An 18,893-nucleotide genomic window follows, 5' to 3' on the forward strand; every position below is an offset into this window, starting at 1 on the left:
CCGGTCCCCTCGCCGGCTGCGAGCGCAGGATCCCGAGCGCCGGGCGGCGGGGACGCGCGTGGGAGGGGGGCGCTGGCAGCGGGAGCCGCGGTTTCCGCAGGAGCTATTTTTAGCGGCCGCGTCGTCCCTCTGGTTCCCCCGCTTCCGAGGTGGTAGCCTCCCGCTCGCAGCCGCCAGTGCCCGGCCGCTTTCCGCCTCCCCCGCCGCTGCTCGCGCTTGGTAGCGTCCACGCAGGCAGGTCCGGAAACTGAGCATGTGTGGAAGCGCTCGGCGGCCTCGGCGGCGGCGCGGGCAGAGCCGGGCTGCGTCAGGCTGAGCCCATTCACCGCGCGGCCGCAGGAGCGCAGCGCCGGCGCCGCGCCGCCCAGCCCCGCCGAGAGGGGCGCACTCGCCGCCGCAGGGCCCGCCGCCGCTCACCGCAGCCCCCTCCTGGCGACCCGCAAGTAAGTTTGTAAGGTGGTTGGGCGGTGGGGCGAGGGCTTGGCGTCCGGGGGAGCCCAGGCTGGCAGGCGGGAGGCACGGTTGGCCGGTGGCCCCGGTGCCCGGCGTCCCGGCGTCCCGGCGAGCCGCTTGGCCAATTTGATAGCGGGCGGCCACTGGGATGCTGGAGCAGGGGGGACCGGCAAAGCAGGAGGGCCGAACCGACTCTGGCGGGGGCCGAGGGGCCCAACTTGGGGAGAGGGAAGGACCGCGCGGTGAGGGAGAGGATCGGGCAGGCCGGGAAGGCGGGCTGGTGTGGGATGGAGAAGCTGGGTTTGGGATGCGGGCGCCCCTCCGAGAAGAGCCGCAGAGGGAAAGCGGGGTGTCTCCGGGGGCTTAGGGTGGGATGAGCGTGAGAGCGCAGTATGGGGGGCATGGTAGGGGGTGAGCGTGTCCAGGTCGGAGCGGCAGAGGGAAGATGGATGAAAACTGGGGCGGGTGGAAAGCGGATTTGAACGAGAGCAGAGGACGCAGGTGGAAGGGACAGTAGGTTCCGGAGAAACGAGTAGACCCGGATAATTTGGGGGAATTAGTGCCAGGTTGAGGGCGATATAATGATGGTGAGAGCCTTGAATCGAGGTCTTTGGAGTGAGTGAGTATGCGAGGCCACATGTTGGGAACCGTCTGGAGAGAGAGGATGGATGCAGAAAGTGGCCTGGAATGGCCAGCTGGAAAATCGTTGAGGGATTTGGGTGAAGGGGAGGAGGGCAGCGGTGCAGAGATCGGGTGGAGGAACTGGGCTGCTGCTGGAGCCAAAAGGCTCAGGAAGGGGTTGGAGGCTACGTGCGGTCCGCCTGAATACTGACTTAGTAGCGGTTCTCTGAGGTTCACTTGCACCCCAGGCTCCTCCTCCTTCTCCTACCTGGCTTGGTCCCAGGGCGGCTTGCTTTAGGCGAGCTAGTAGGAGATTTGGACAGATAAGGCAGCCGGGAAGGTAGTCATTTGCACGGGAACTGCCAGGGCTTCCCTTAAGTGGTACCCGGCACCCTGGGGATGTAATGTAGAATCGGAATGTGTGTGTTGCAGGGCGGTGGAGAGGAGTGGTTGCTTCTGGGCCAAAAGAATCCGTGTTCTGGCCCGGGAGGTGAAATGTTTTGGGCTGGGAAGTCAGGCAGAAGTCTGCGGCTTGCAACTCGCGGCGGGGCGTGTGTGCGCGCGTGTGTGCGTGTTGACTGCCCAGGGTCGCGTCTGTTGCTGCAGTCTGTTTCCATGACGAGGAGATCCTGGGATCCACAGGCAGCACGGGAAGGGGATTAAGGGAAACGTGTTTTCCTACGTCTCTTCTATCTCCTTTCTCTAGGGTCACATTCTTCGCTCGTCCAATGATGCGCCTTTGTAACCTCTCCCCCTGCCGTCGCACACCCCAAACCTGGCGCGGGTCTAGTCCTCTGATTTGGTACCCCGAGGAGGAGGCGGCGGCGGTCCCTTATGTGCGGGAGGGTATCCTAGGAGTCCCCATGATTCAGAGAGGCTCCCGAGTCCTCGGGTCCTTACCTGGGGCGTCGCTCCGGGGGTCCGCAGTTCACTCTGCTGCCCCTGCAGGTGACGCGGTGATGTTGCCCCAAGGGCTCCGGAAGCTTGATGGCTACAAATGGCCTTTGGGGCCCGAGAATCCCTGCAGAGTGACCAACACTCGCAGGTTTTCGAGAGCAGGGGTCTTCCCTGGGTTCCCCGCGTATAAATGTAACTTAAGAAAAAGACCAGATTAATAGAATAAACCAGCATCTCACTCAAAAGGCTTTATGCAAAAACGCCTCTTTCACTAGGAGAGATTTCACCCACCAACTGCAAGAAGGGAAAGAGCTTCTGCAGCGTACAGGATGGAAATCTGGGGTGGGGGTGGGGGGAAACAGGAGCTGTCATCATGTCCGTGGCTTCTCAGACTCCATCCAGCTTGCTTTGCTCTGTCGTCGTTGCCATATTTTTAGAGAGGCTTTACCGGATGTGGGGAAATGAGGATGAAGGTGACTCTTGCAACCTGTGTCACCTGTGAAAGGACTCAAAAGAAGAAGAGTGACCATTGTGCCTATGGTCTGTGGATATCTAAGAGGGATGGGTTCTGACGTTGTTGTGCAACCATCAGAAATAGTTCCCACATCCACATTGCAGGGGGGGACTCAGATGAAGGGCAGTGAGAATTCTCCAAGAAAGTGATAAGGCTCATGGTGTAGGTTGTCACAGGGTGATCACTGACCCATGGAGGCACACAGCAGAAAGGACAGCAAGCTTCTAATGGCCAGGCCACGGCCTCATATTCCATGTGACCATGGCTTTCTCAGTTTCTAGCATAGTCCTTTTGAAATATGTCCATGATTCTGGCATCTGAAAGGTGGAGAGTTGAATAAAGACTTAATGATGTCAGTTTTCACTTCTATTACTGTTCCCCCCCCCTTTGATGATTATTATTAGAACATGTGGTGAAGATAAATAAATTATTTTTAGCCATTAATTCTCCCTGAAGTGCTGTTCAGATAAAACATAACCTTACATGTTTGCCTATTTTGTTTGTTTGTTTGTTTGGGGATCAAGGAGAAGTGATTATTGGGCAAATTGATTTTGGAATCAAAACTAGGCAGAATTCAGGCACCTGAACATCTTATAAGCACGTGGAGGTGAATTCTTCATTCATAGAATGTTTAATTTAATGTGAAATGAGAAAGCCCTTCCCTCTCTACCCTTCATCTCTTGCATTGGAAATACAGAGGATTGTACCCTTGGGCTGGTTCTTAGTCCTCAGAAGCACATTTTGACTATACTTTTCCTGGAGGATTGTTTCTTAAACCCAAGTATTCTTTAAGAAATAGTCAGTGGAGGGGCGCCTGGGTGGCTCAGTCGGTTAAGCGTCCAACTTCGGCTCAGGTCATGATCTCACAGTTTGTGAGTTTGAGCCCCACGTCGGGTTCTGTGCTGACAGCTCAGAGCCTGGAGCCTGCTTCACATTCTGTGTCTCCCTCTCTCTCTCTGCCCCATCCCTGCTCATGCTGTGTCTCTCTCTGTCTCAAAAATAAAATAAACATTAAAAAAAAATTAAAAAAAGAAATAGTGGAATCTTTGCTTCCCTAAGGTAAAGGCATTTGAAAAAAAAGTGGTGAAATGGTTTGATGAGGCAGAACTAAGAGAGAAATGTTAGTCAACATGGAAGAAGAGAAATCACCTTTTACCTCAGGGCATCTTACTGATGATAAGCCTAGAGCAGTGGTTTCCGGCACAGGCAATTTGGCACCCACTCCCTCAGGGTCCTCTGGCAACGTCTGGAGAGAGGTTTTGGCTGTCACAACTTGGGGAGAGGGGTATTTCTGGCATCTCATGGGCAGAGGCCAGGGGTGTTGCTAACATTCTGCAACACACTGGGTAGTCCCCAGCAATCAAGAATTACCCGACCCCAAATGTTAGTAGTGCTGAAGTTGAAAAACCCTGGTTTAACACAAGACATGATTGGAATTAAGAGCAATTCTTGTTAGGATGCTTTCATATATTCCTGTTGGAATTTCTCTTGAAAATCAGGACCTGTTGATACTAAGAGGCTTTCTTTGCAAAATGGCTCCATGTTCTAAAATACTCATTTTAAGGGAAATTAAAGAGATTTCCCTTTAGCAGGACTTCTTTTCAGCCTTAAAAAATAATCCTGACATGTATTAGGAATGTCTACAATGATACGTTATATAGTATGCCTATGAACTGAGTAAACGTTTTTGATGAAAGCAAATTATAAAATTGTTTAGCTACTGTATTTCTCACTGAACTTGTTTGGTAATTCTTCTTTAACATACATAGTTACATTTTTTTTTAATTAAAGTTAATTTAAGGCTGTAACTAGTAAGTTCTTCGTGTAATGAGGGATTGAACAGAATCAGAGAGAAAAAATGTTAAATGAATATTTATTAGATGCCTCATAAAATATTCCAAAGTGAAACCTTAGTATTGGTAGACATCTGTGCAGGAAGGTAGGAATCCCATATAATTTTCATGTATTTAGTTTCAATTTTAAATCGACAGCACGGCACGTATTGAGAAACAAACCTTCCTAGCCTGTAGCACAATAGTCTGCCTAGAGAGAAGGAACAATGGCTTACACTCATAAATGTAATAAGATCAGGGAAGAGTTCTAATATCGCCTGTGTGCGGGAACTCAGAACACTTACTAGGTAAAAGCTTTGTCATTATTACGCCCAGGCCTAGAGAAACTAAAGAGATTTGGTCACTATATCTGCCTTCTGGCCCTGCCCTCCCCCTTTTGTTTGGTGATTGGTTGGTTGGTTTCAGAATTCATTCTCCATAGATTGTCATTAGGACTGCTTACTTCCCTTCTTGTCCTAATAACCATTTCCTTCACTCCCGGCCATTACGATCCCTCGGTCCCTCAGGAGTTTGTGTAGCAGAAGAGACTTCACATTCCTGCTGAATCTCTGGGGCACCCCATAATCCCTCCTTTTCTCCTGTGTGTGCAAACACAAACAGCTCCTTCTGGCTTCCATGTGGAACAGACATTGGTGTCTCTTGGAAAAAGGCAGTTGGAGAGCCCTTGTTTTCCACAAAGGCAACCTCTGTGTCTCTGGTTGCATGTTTAAATTGCTTTTTCAATTGTTTGTTTAATTGCTGTTAGGAAGGCTTCCTCTTTCCCATGGGAATGGTGAAAGAACCAAGGAAAATAGGACTTCAGTTCGAGCAACACTGATGTTGGTAGAGTGTGCCTATCTTTGGACTATATGAAAGCTCACAAACATGATTCAAAACAGTGAGTATTATATATTATAAATTCAACAAGCATTTGTAAATTCAACGGTAGCAAGTTCTACTCTAGGCACTGGGACTGTTGCATTTGCGAGGTCAAGCTGCCTTGTGCGTTGCAACCAGTTTCAAAACAAAGTTCATTCAGAGACTATGCATATATTCTATGTATATCTTTAAAACTCTGTAAAGAATAAAGGCAGGATGGTTATTCATTTTCATGAAATTGGGAGCAATTATAGAGATACAGCTTAATCTGTGAAAATACTTCTGAACACAGTGAAATGTAGAAGGCAGAAGAAATATTTAAAGTGGAGACTTACATGGATCTCTATATAGACTAGACAAGGGGTGTGAGCGGTTTGAGGTGAAAGGGGTCAGTTCTTGTCTCCCTTTGCCTTTCTGTAGGAAGTGGTTATTGATTTTGTTTGACATCTGAACAAGGAGAAATGGTTTCTTTCCCTGCAGTTACTTGTTGAATAGATGTGTGGTCTTTTATACTGCTGATAGTCATGGTGGTAGAAGGCAGTGGGGCGGCTGGTATGATGGTTAGAATGAAGCAGAATTTGAAATCAGTTCTGTCCTAATGTTTGCAACAAAGGCTTTGTATACACACCTTCAAAGATAGAGCATGCCATGTGACTATTTTGAGGTGACTAATAGAAAGATTATAGAACTGAGCATTTTTGCTGTTCTGTGCACTAGGTAATATGTATGCTTTGTTTGGGGGGAGAGGGAAATGAAATAATATGGCGGCTCCATTACTTATAAACAAACTTGCTGGTCCCTGTGGCATGTCAGTTACTGTCCCAGCTAGAAGAAAAGTAGTGTGAAGGGAGAGAATTTTATGAAACACCACAAGTTGCCTTTGCTGAACTCAACAACAACAACAACAACAACAAAAGTAGGATTTTAAAATTTATGCTATGGCAAAGGCAAAGAGAGTTTCTGCTTTTTATTTCTTTTTTTTGTTTTGTTTTGTTTATTATTGTTAAGGATGAGTGATAGCAATCCGTGAAATAGGCAACCTGCCTGTGGAAGGTTTTACTTTTGTTTATACATGCTTATCCATCTTAAGAAACAAATAGCCCAGAACGTCTCCTGAGGCTTTCAGCCTTCATTATAAATAGCATGTCTCTTCTAACTCTGGAATATTTATTATGTAATGTCATTTAGAATCAGAATACTGGGCTAAGTTGATACTGATAACAATCCTTCCTAATTTTGTGATTTAGAGTTTTCTCTGTCCTCTTAAAGAAGGTGAAAGAGACTTGGCTGTTTGTCTTAGGAGCATAGTCACGAGGACATGATGCTATTTGACATTGGACCCCACTGACCAAAACATAGATCTCAGTCTTCTAGATTGTGAAGCTTGATTTTAACAATTTTGATTTGAACCACTGCTGTGACTGGGCTGAGAATCACTTGATACATTTGGAAAAGACCAGCTGCTGAACCAGAATCTAGCCACACATTACGAAGAAACATCTACAGCAGTTTAGGGTCAAGAACTTTGCAGCCAGATCTGGCCCTTCTACTTAGTAGTTTTGTGACTTTAGATACTTTTTCTTTTTTTAACTTCGTGGAGCTCTGACTTCCTCATTTTTGAAATGGTGATAATTTTTTTTTTTCTGTAAAGTTCATGATAAGATTAGAAGAAATATTTTTAAAGTGGAAGTACCTATTAAATAGTGGTGATGGTGGTGCTTATACATCCTTCTAGTGCTAGAATTTAAATGGCTACTGTCCAGGGAAGGAGGCAGAGGTCGAATAGAGTCAGAAGGGTCATTGGTGAGCAAAGGGAGATGGAAAAGGACGATGAGGTAGATCATAGATTAGGAAGGGATGTTAGCGATGAAGTCATCTGATGTCTTCTTTTGACTGATGAGGTCTTGGGGATTCAGGATTGTGAAGTGGCTTGTTCAAGTTCAACGGTCAGTGCATCATTTCAGCAGAATGTACATTTTTTAAAGTTTCTATCCAAACTTTCTCTACCTTAACAGCATACTTATTTTCTTGGTTAAATCCATGTTTCTTCTATTTATTTAAAAATGCTTATGTATCTCAAGAACCTCTCTTTTCAGTTGTTATGTTCCAGGTCTTCTATAAGCAACAAAAGCCATCAATGGATCTCTAATTTAATTTGTGTAGTTCATCTCAGCTGTTCATGTACATGATCCAAATGATCAAGTACATCTTTACTTTTTTCCTCATTGGGGTGAACATAAGTAGAATTTTGGGTAAAGATATCTAAGAACCAAAAATACCACTATGAATAATGCTCTTCAACTAGGTTATATATATTAATGACCAGAAAATTGAAGATTGGCTCTTTTGGTGGTTCTGTTGCTAAGGTCATAGTTTTGCTGTTGTTTTAAATCAGTTCAGTGCTGTTGCCTTTGTGGCTTCTTGAAGAGTTTCAGATTCAATAACAATGTAAAAACCAATATGCATTAGAGGTACTTTGTAAATTGTAAGTTATATTATGTATGCTGTCTTATTTGTAATTATGGTGAAGGTATATAATCAGTTTGCAATAATGAAAGCCTTAAAAGTAGAAGGCAGGATGGACAGTAAGCTTGAAAGAACATTCCCTTTAGAATCAGACAAACTTGAATTCAGATCTCTATTTTTTAGTTAGTAGCTGTGAAAACTTGGCCAAATTATTTGGCTTTCCAGTTTCTCCTGTCTTTTGAGAATCACATCTATCAGATACCAGATTATGAGTATGATTCTCGTTATTGACTAGGTGAGATATAAGCAGATAAAGATCTTATTAGCATGATACCAAGCACCCTTTGTCCTTGAACACTGCTAATTCTACTGTAGTTCAGCTATGCCCTTGAAGATGAGTGTTTGTACTTGAATCAGTTCAGATTCTTTCACTGTCAAGATTTAGAAAACCTGATTTCAAGTGGCTTAGGAAAAAATAAAAAAGAAGGTCTTCATAACTATGTAACTGAGTGGAGGAGGGGACTGTGTTTCTAGATTTGACCTGATCCAGGGTTCGTAACCATCTGACAAGCTCCTTGTTTTCCCATTGCAGTTTCTTAGCTCCCCTTCTTGAGTGCTGGCTCCATTTCTGACAGACTTTCTCCTTGGGGCCCTAAGAATGCTGCCAGAGCTGGTAGGGCTTCATATTCCCAGGTTCAAATCTACTGAGGGGAGACTCTTTCCATAGCTCTTGAAGAGGAAAGAAGAAACTGCTCTTTTCAGAAATCCCAGGGAACATCTCCCTCACCTCTTGCTGTCTCCAGTCAGGTAAAGAGCCTATTCCACCAACAACAATGGCCAGAAGGATGGTTTAGACTGGTTGGGAGGTATGTTTTTCTATAGAAAGGTGGGAGTTTGGGGAAGAAGGGGGATTTTATATTACGCACATAAACAAGAAGGGGACACTACAGCCCTTGCATTATTGTTGAGCCCTAAAGAAAAATGTTGGAGTCATGGTTTTATTTCATCTGAGACATGGTTAAAGTCTAGAGAATTCTCCTCTCTCCACTACTGAATAGATTTGAATCTTTATGATTGAAAGAAACCAATGTACATTTAGTCTCGTCCCTCATTATACATCATTAGACTGGATGGCTAGACACTGAGATTCATGTTTTGTTATAAATAAATGTTAAGCAAATGTGGTAAAGGTAAAATGTGGTCTTACATTGAGAATTAATATATTAATGGACTAACGATTCTTTCCGATCTATGTTTAAATCTTTATGTAAATCACCGCGACAAGATGTCACAAGCGCATATCACAATTCAGCAGAAGAATGTGAACAACCGTGATAAATGGCTTTGAGTAAATATTTTATTCTGTTTTCGTTCATCTAAATGGCTTAGTAATACAAACATCATTGCATTTTTATTTTTTTTTATTTTTCAAAAAAATTTTTTTTTCAACGTTTTTTATTTATTTTTGGGACAGAGAGAGACAGAGCATGAACGGGGGAGGGGCAGAGAGAGAGGGAGACACAGAATCGGAAACAGGGTCCAGGCTCTGAGCCATCAGCCCAGAGCCCGACGCGGGGCTCGAACTCACGGACCGCGAGATCGTGACCTGGCTGAAGTCGGACGCTTAACCGACTGCGCCACCCAGGTGCCCCCATCATTGCATTTTTAAATATTTTTTTTCAACGTTTATTTATTTTGGGGACAGAGAGAGACAGAGCATGAACGGGGGAGGGGCAGAGAGAGAGGGAGACACAGAATCGGAAACAGGCTCCAGGCTCCGAGCCATCAGCCCAGAGCCCGACGCGGGGCTCGAACTCGCGGACCGCGAGATCGTGACCTGGCTGAAGTCGGACGCTTAACCGACTGCGCCACCCAGGCGCCCCCATCATTGCATTTTTAAAGCCAACTTGTAAGATACTATAAAATATAATCTACCTTTGATGAGTGAGGTAAGGATGTCAAGGTAGCAGTTGGTTTTCCCATAGTTTCCCACATGAGGGAAGATATATTCTAGCACAATGAAGTTAAAAAGTAAAAAAACAACAGAAATCAGCAGGGCATTAATTATCCTTCGATCTATTTAGATCTTACATTCTTAGGAGGACCAAGGAAGTTTAAAGGTGATCTTTTATATCACTGAAGTGTTATTGAAGTGCAATTTTAACCCTTTACCAGCATGTTTTTAAATGTCAAATGAGCAGTCATGTTGGTAAGTGTATAGTAGAAAAAGAGCAAAATATAGTTTTTAATGATGTGAACTAACATGAACAACTGAGAGGAAAAAAGAATCATTCTGGCACTATAGAAATACTCAGTGATTTTTAGAAAAACCTAGGGAGATGTTGTTTTAACATAGCCTTATAGGCACAGGCTCTGATTATGTTATATATTAAGAGTTTTGTGTTTCAGTGTTAGGTACACATCATGTTCATCGTTAAATATTATGGGGAAATGTTTCTTGGGCATTGAAGTTAATAAATTATTTTTGTCATCCTTAATGTGAATGAGAATAAAAAGGTTGCTAATAGTCTACTTGAAAACTATACATTAATTTCTTTTAAGTTTGCCATCAGCTTCCGCTTCTTGGACTGAAACACATAGACTTGCAAAAAAAAAACCAATAACTAATCCATTATAGATACTTGTACCTTGAAGCATTTTGAGCTAATCATTTAGACTTTTGTGGGAGGGAATTGAGTGAAACTGAAATTTCAGTGAACCCTACTAATAGTGGTAAGTCAAAATAAGGTAAACAATAATAATAATAAAAAAAGAACAAAATCCAAAGCTTTACTTTTCTAATTTATCAGAGTTCCTTAATTGAATGAATGACGTAGAACTGATTCTGGTTAATCTCAGCATAAAGGGATTTACTGGATTGTTATGGAAGAGTTCATGGGATTGAGGGAAATGCTGAAGAACAAGACCTTGGAAAGGCTGTCTCACTACTGGGATGAATCAACTCTAGCTCTTTTCCATCATGTGTCATGTGGTCACGACTCATAATTCCCAGCAGGAGAGAGAGAGAGAGAGAGAAAGTGAAAGAGAGATAGAGTGTTCTGGGAAAGATCAGGACATCTTGACAGATAGTCCACTGACCCTGTGTTTAATGAGCTCATGGAATCACCCCATGACATGATCAATGATCTGCTGATACCAGAAAAATGGAAATAGATGATGCCGGGCAGACACACTAAACTAATGTCCACTACATAGATTCAAGGTGGAGAAACTTGCTTCAGTGATGATGAATTACTAGAAGGAAAAAAGAAGGCGGGGGGGGGGGGAGGTGGTGGGGACACTGAGTGTATATCCAAGCAGCATCTATGTAGAAGGCAAAAGTACTGTGTCAGTTTCCAAAGTCAGCTGTAACAAGTTTCCACAAACTGGATGGCTTAAAACAATAGAAATGTATTCTCTCACAGTTCTGGAAAATTGAAGATGGAAATCAAAGTGTTCACAGAGCTATTCACTCTCTGAAGACCAGAGGGGAGAATCTGTTTCATGATTTTCTCTTCGCTTCTGGTGCCTCCAGTAATCCTCCACATTCCTTGGTTTATAGATCCATCCCTCCAGTCCCTGTGTCCATCGTCACATGATGTTCATTCTCCCGTGTGTCTGACTTCTCTTCTCTTCTCTTCTCTTCTCTTCTCTTCTCTTCTCTTCTCTTCTCTTCTCTTCTCTTCTCTTCTCGCCTCACCCCTCCCCTCCCCTCCCCTCCCCTCCCCTCCCCTCCCCTCCCCTCCCCTCCCCTCCCCTCTCCTCTCCTCTCCTCTCCTCTCCTCTCCTCTCCTCTCCTCTCCTCTTCTCTTCTCTTCTAATAAGGACACAGGTCACATTGGATTAAGGACCTATGCTATTCTACTACAACCTCATCTTAAACATTACATCTCTAAAGACTCAACTTCCAAATAAGGTAATTCTTAGATTCCAGGAAGGACATGAAATTTGGGGGGAACACTATCCAACTTAGTATAGGTGTGATATGGATAAAACAAACAGCAATGCCCATGGCTAGGTCTAAAGAGTGGGGGGGGGGGTAATATCCTATTATTTGCTCTTATAAAACTATATCTGAATTATCATGGCAAGTTTTAGGCACTCTTTTAGGGACTGTCCGTGTCCACTAGATACTAGAAAAACAATTTGGTTTTTAAGAACAGTTTTTTTGAAGTATAGACCATAAGTTTGGCAAAGAGGAGTGTAAGATAAATATACTATGAGCTTCCAGGTGTTGAAAGGAAGAAAGATGTCGTCTTTGCTCACTTACGAAGAACTAGGACATATGGCTGGAAGTTTCAAGGAAGGCCATTTTCTCTCACTGTAAGCAGAAACATTCTTGTATTAGTGTGGTTCAGGAGAGGAGGGAGCTACCTTGAGACTTAGTGGGGGCTGCAGTCTGGAAGCACTCAGCAGATGCTGGGTCAGTTTTGTCATGGATGAGGTAGAAGCAATTTCTGCATGTGAAGGGAGCTTAGATGGGATAACTCTATGGTTCCATGTTGAAGATTCTCTTCTTCTAGGAATACGAAGGACTCTAGTGATTCCCAAAACATTTCTTGAGCACTGAGCAGACATTATATGTTGGTAGAAATAGAAGTAAAAATGGCATACAGGGTCTCTAGCGATCACATAGATACATGTTTCAGAGGTATACCATGGTACTGATAAAGAACAATCCAGGATCCTGCACAATATCTGGTGTAAAGCCCAAGATCAATAGCTATTTGTTGAATGAATTTATTGTTTAATCAGAGTCTGCTTTACAAATATATGTTCCTTGTGTACCTGGGTACCTACCTGATTGGTATCAGCCCTGCCATATTCATTCATATTATCTTTTATAGCCTTCTGGTTTTCTAGGATTACCTTGCTCATATATCATCACTATCTTTGTTTCATTTTACCATTTTAAAAATAGGGTTGGAAGTGGGGAGTAATTTTTCTCTTTAATCTCTTTCCTCCTCTGGGCTGTCTTTGCCAGGAGAGGTAGCCAGCCTTGAACCTCTGCAGTCAATGTACTAATGCAAAGACTGGAGGGGACTAGTTGGGCTAAAGCAATGTTTGTCAAGGTGTGGGATCAATGATTGGTTTTATACAGGATGACTTTGGGTGTTATATGGATATGTATTGAATTGAATTAAAAGGATTTTGAATCTGTTCCCTTTCAGTGTTTCTCATTAAGGCAAGGAGAAAAGTTTTAACTTGATGCCAGTTTTTAACACTTCTCTAATATACCTATATCTCCCTTTTTAATGAACAGTAGGCTTCGGATGTAAAGCTTTCAGAAGTCAAATACACTGTTTTGTTTTCATTGTATTTATTTTTTATTTTATCTTCTATTTATGCTAAGTTCTAGTTTCCATATAAAGTAATGACACAAAGCTTCCTTTAAAAATTCAGGTAGTTAAAATTTACAAAATGGTATGATATTAAACAGGAGGTAGATGGTGGTGATGGTTTGCAACAGGGTGAATGTCCTTAACACCTCTGAACTGTACACTTAAAAATGATTAAGATGGTAAATTTCTGTTATGTACGTTTTACCACAACAAAGAATAAATAGTGAAAAAAATTAAAGTGTGAAGAAGAAAGCATTTAAACGCTTTAATGAATTCTTAAAAGTAGAGTGAAAGCCAGCAATATAGTTGAGAATAAGTGGGATCACAGATACAAGGAGAAGATGCACTCATAAGTTCTTACCCACGGGCCTCTGCTCAGTGTTTACCAGAAAGCTTGGGAGCAAGGAAATTGACCAGAGAGGGACCCCCTTGGTTCCTCAGGTATGCAGGTACTGAGAGGCTTCCCCTCCTTGCAGACACAAAGTCTTCTCTCATATACAAAAGCCTTAAGCCATTGGTTGAGGGACAGAAACCCCATTGGGCCCAGTATCCCAAACTGATACAGAGTGGAGATCTGCACGGGATTAAGAACATATTTTGGTTTATACATGAGGAAGGAAGGGCAGAAAAGGTGTGGAAAAGCCAACCCAAGGCCCAGGTTTATGGGGCATAAGACTGAAGATCTACCCAGAGCCTCAAACATCTATAGCAGCTGTATTCATAATTGTCAAACATTAGAAACAACCCAGATATCCTTCAGTTGGGGAATGAATAAACAAGTTGTGGTAGTATTCCATGGAATAGAATTCTACTTGACAATAAAAAGAAATAAAAGGAAAGTTTCTTGACCTTACCACTGTGACAGTAATTACTGAGGGTAGCCATTAAAGCAGGGGCCATGAATGTTTCATGAAAAACATGGCACTTTAGAAAATGCAAATGTTCAGAAGTAGATCAAGAGAATTATGGAGAAAGCAGGAGTTGCCTAGAGGGGATGATTGTAAGGGTAGGAGAGACACGAAGGCCCTGATTTGCTCAGCAAGAAAAAAGTCCTACATGCTATCTGCATGTTCTTTTTCATTATGATGCATAAAATACGACCGACTTATAAACTATTTTTAAAACTCAAAGTCCTGTATAAATACATATACAGCTTTTTCATCACCTTAAACGTATATCATGTTAATCAAGAGCTAAAGGATCCAGGCTAAAGGATCTTTAGAATTCACGCAATATCCTTCGAAAACAAGAGTTTTTAACTTGTAGTTTGTAGGCATGGATAGAACTCAGTATACGAATCTGGATACAGAAATGATCTGTATTGTTATTGTTATTGTTATTAACATCTAATTGAAATTTAGCATCACCCTTAATTGCAGGTAGAGGTCACAAAACATAGAAGCTCTGCCAGTACCTGTGACTTTGTTACCAGTGGAAGTCACAGGTACATTTCACATTGCAGTTGTTTGAAGCTACTTTAAAAAAAATCATTTATGCTCATCCCTACTTTGAAAATGTGGTTACTATTGGACCTGCTGTTAGATCTTTGTTCTTAAAGTATTAGTAAAGAAACATGGGGGCGCCTGGATGGCTCAGTCAGTTAAGCATCTGACTATTTCGGCTCAGGTCATGGTTTCATGGTTGTGAGATTGAGCCCTGCGTCAGGCTCTGAACTGGGTGTGGAGTCTGCTTAAGATTCTCTCTCCCTCCCCCCCCCCCCCTCCTCTCTCAGGCTCTCTGTCTCTCTCAAAAAAGAAACAAAAAGAAACCTGTTTACCATGTCACAAATTCATCCTTTTAAAATTTGGTAACTATTTCATTGTATTCTGTGTATCTTATTCTTTGAAGAGGTCCTAGGCTTTAACAGACTCCCAGGATACATAGCACATAAAAATGTTAAGAACCTAAAACCTTGGTGGCTTAGTTGAGTGTCTGACTTTGGATGAGGTCATGATCTCACGGTTTGTGGGTTTGAGCTCCACATCGGTCTCCATGCTGACAGTGTGAAACCTGCTTGGAATTCTCTCTCTGACCCTCCCCTGTTCACTCAGATTCTGTCTCTCTCAAAATAAATAAATAAACTTAAAAAAAAAAAACAAAACCAACAACAACCCACAAAACCTAACCTAAAAAACAAACAAACAAACAAACAAACAAACAAAAAAAACCCTAAAACCTTTCTTAGACTCTCATCAGTATTAAGGTCCATTCAGTGCACACGGCTCAGTGCAGAAAGCCTGAGCTGTTGAGTGAGTTCTCATTTACCAGACCCTGTGCTTGATCTGCTAAATGCTAGCTGTGCCTTTCTGTAGGAAATATTGGTTCTAGTAAATTTCATGCCAATTGGTAAGTGCAAAGGGTACATTTTTGAGAATCTGTAGATTCTCTATGTAGAGTTTCTAAATTTCTCAGGACAGTTTATTTCATTTTGACAACCCTGACAGGAAGTCTTGCATCTTCTGGGGTAAAATCTGCTTTTGTTTAACTTCTATCATAGAGCTAGGTCTGGTCTGTATAACCTCACAATTATCTAGGAATTTCCCGAAGTCAATAAAATACTCTTACTGTGACCTTCCTGGTGTGTCCCAGGAATACAGATCATAGTGAAATCTGCCAAATCAAAATATATTTTGACAGAAATATACTTACAGGGGAACATTAGTCTTAGACTTCATGGAACATTTTCTTTTTCTTTTTTTCCCCATGAAACACTTTTCTAACGAATATTAGAGATCCTAGTATGTGCCTGGCACTCAGCTCTGCACTGGGAATATAACCGGCAAAGCAGACATGGCCCCTGCCCTCACGGATGTTGGAGGGAAAGGCATTCGTTATAGTGCTGGGAAGGTGCTCTGAAGACCAAGCAGGTGGGGTGGGAGGCTGAGCAGGCAAGGGACCTGAGCTTGAGAAAGGATGGGCTCTCTAGGTTGATAGCTGCATGGGGCTGGAGTCAGGGCAGGAGTTACGTGTTCCTAGCAGAGGAACCGGCTTGGCACGTATAAGGAAATGAAAGATGATCAGCTTCGCTGGGAGGAGCGTGAGGTGGGGCCCAGTGGAGGTGGAAAGATAAACCAGCAGGAGACAATGCAGGATCTTCTTGGCCAGACTGAGGATTTTTGTTTTTGAAGCAGGGCGTGACATGGTCAGCTGTGCTTTATTGATACAGAGTAACTGTACTTCTTTTCTAAGAGTACAAACAACAGCAAGCAAAAGCAGGATGCCTGGAAACTTACAAAATACAGTCTGCTATTTAAACACAAGGGACATGAGACATGTACCAGACTACATGCGCTATTACAAATAACCTTCAGCTTTGGGTAGCAAGCTTTTGGTTTCAGTTCCAGAGTTAAATTACTTGTTTCTTTGAGGTTCTGAACTGAGGGAATTCTAAACCATTTGCTTTTGTCATGTGCCTTTGAAGACTTCTTGGTAAAGTTTCCATTATAAAAGCTATTAACATTGTTTTCAATCTTTAATAAAGGGGGGGGGGTGCTATTAAAACCATTTAGATATCTGCTTGCTATTTTAGTTGCAATTGTTTACCTGTTTATTTGGATCTCATTATAAAAGGCTGAAGGTACTGTAACTGTAATTGAACTGCCTTGCAAGAAAGACTTTTGTAAGAATGGTAATCTCTGGTACATTTATATGTATTGAAAAGTTTGGACTTTCCGATTTGATTAACGAATATGGGGCATAGTAGTATTGGACATTGATGTGTATATGATCCTTTCAGCCACTAATTTGAATGAAAAATTCTTGCAATCTTTATACCATTTGAGTAAGAATATAAAATACGCTTTTTATTTCATGTATTTACTTTTTGAAATGCTCTGCAAAGTAATTGAGCAGTTCTGCCATATTATAGTATTAGCAACCAACGGGGATGAATTAGCTGCTGGCTCACTGTATTATTCTCATTGATATTTGGACTTTGTTTTTGGATATTCTGAGTCACTGGACATGAACAAGAAGAACATTCTTCCCTTTCAACGTGTCATCCCGGGGTCTGGGTGTCTACATTTGTGCAAATTCTGAAATGTTTCACACGAAGCTAAGACAGTGTGTTCCAAAACAGCTAGCGTCCACCTGTACTTAAGTAGCTTATTATTAGTACCTTCATTCTTTTTTGCCTTGTATGGAGAAGATATAAGAGGATACTTCTTGCATCTACATTGTAAAGGACTTTGAAAGGACCTTGAGACAAGGATATTCAGAAGAGATGACTAGAGAAGTCGCAGAGAATTCTTTTTCTGTGTGTTTGGCATCTTTACACATGGTATTGGTAAGAGCTTCAGAGAGTAACCATAGCGTCAGAGGGCTTTGTTCTTTGTTTCAGGCAGTATTTGTTTGTTTTTGAGAATGTGCTTCCATGAATATATGTCTTGTCCGAGCAGAATTCCTTTGTGGACTGCCCCTACCAGTAGAATCAACTTTTTCAGATCCATGGTTGATGTGGGGCTGACCTGCCTCCTTTGCTCCCTTTGCTCCCTTTGCTCTCGGCGTGAGCATGTGACCTGGTCAGCCAAAGTACCCCCACCTCTAGCCAGAGTGGTTTGTTCAGGTATCGGTATATGATCTCAACCAGCAAGATGGCCAGAGTACTCCCTGGGATTTTGGCAGAACACTGAATGATGCTCTCTTTCTCACGGGGGTTACAAAGCTACTAGGATTTGTGTCTACAACTGCTGATGGATTTTTGTTAATGAATGGAGAAAGTCTACCTGAAAAATGAAGGCACTCTGAGGAAAATAGAAACAAAAGAATGAAAAGGCGCATTTCATCCCGTTAATGCCACCATATTAGATAGCCATTCCTGAATATTTTAGTTGCCACAAACCCGTTATTTTCCACTTCTGCTTAAGCTAATTTGAGTTAGGTTTTTGTTACTTTCAACCAAAATAATTAAAACATAGATACTGCCAATAAACTGCCCCTGCATTCAGGTGGCAGCAAGAAGGGAGAGGTCTGAAGGTGTCATCTGGTATGCCTGTGAAAGATTTGAAAATCTCGGATTCCCTGAGCCAGACAGAGTTTGCAAGAGAAACCAAAGAATGTGCTAACTTTTCACTCCTGTTGGCATTTACTGTAAATAGCACTAGATCTTTTAAACTACATTCTGAAGGAGCATCCTAGTTTTTCTCATATATAGGAGACTTGGTGTTGCTATATATTATAGAAACAAACATAAATGGTAGCTGGCTGATTCCTAGTTACAGCCTTGCCATCTGAAATCCATGGATACATTTATTTGTTACACATTTGCTAAAAGCATGAAGCATTCTAAGGTCTATTGTTCCACAAGTAAGATATTACAACCCCAGTAATGGTCTCTAACATGAATAACAAGATTAGAGGGACAAGCAGTAAAAATAATAAAAGACAAATTATCCTCTATTTCTAGTAACTCAGCAATGAAAGACATTTATGTTCTCATTTGGACGTTAAATAGCTAGAAAATATGAGTCAGTCATTTTGGATGCAGAATTCTGCCACAGCTTCATTCCATTTGGTATCCTAGGTATCAGTTTCTTACAGACATTTCCTTTTAAAGACAGGGAAGAAAGATACACAGTATGCTAACGGGATTGAGTATCTCCAGTGCCCTGTGAACCTAAAGTGGAAAGCAGAGGGGCTAGAATGACATTTCTGTTACAAGTTTATGCTAGTGGCTTATATTGTTGTAATTCTTCATGAAGACAGAGACATGAAACCCCTATAAATTAGGATTGTTTGTGGCTAAAAGAAAAGCTAGGGGAACCAGAGGCATTCTTTAGACTCACTTTATCTTACATCAATGCTTGTCTCATGGATAATAATTTCTGCTAAGAAGGGTTATAAGATAAGCCCTTCAGCTAAAAATAGAACCTGGTTACTAAGCTATAAGAA

At 42.3% G+C, this 18,893-nt stretch overlaps 1 protein-coding gene across 1 annotated transcript in view; it reads left to right on the forward strand.

The window, feature by feature from the left end:
• Positions 1-331: 331 nt before the first annotated feature.
• The window catches only part of OXR1 (oxidation resistance 1), a 453,716-nt gene continuing 435,154 nt past the window's right edge, over positions 332-18,893 (forward strand). The window contains exon 1 of the mRNA XM_023248293.2: positions 332-443. The gene's annotated coding sequence lies outside the window, so the exon portion shown is untranslated. The remainder of the gene's footprint in view (positions 444-18,893) is intronic.

Source organism: Felis catus, chromosome F2, assembly GCF_018350175.1.
Source record: "Felis catus isolate Fca126 chromosome F2, F.catus_Fca126_mat1.0, whole genome shotgun sequence".
Taxonomy (NCBI): Eukaryota; Metazoa; Chordata; class Mammalia; order Carnivora; family Felidae; genus Felis; species Felis catus.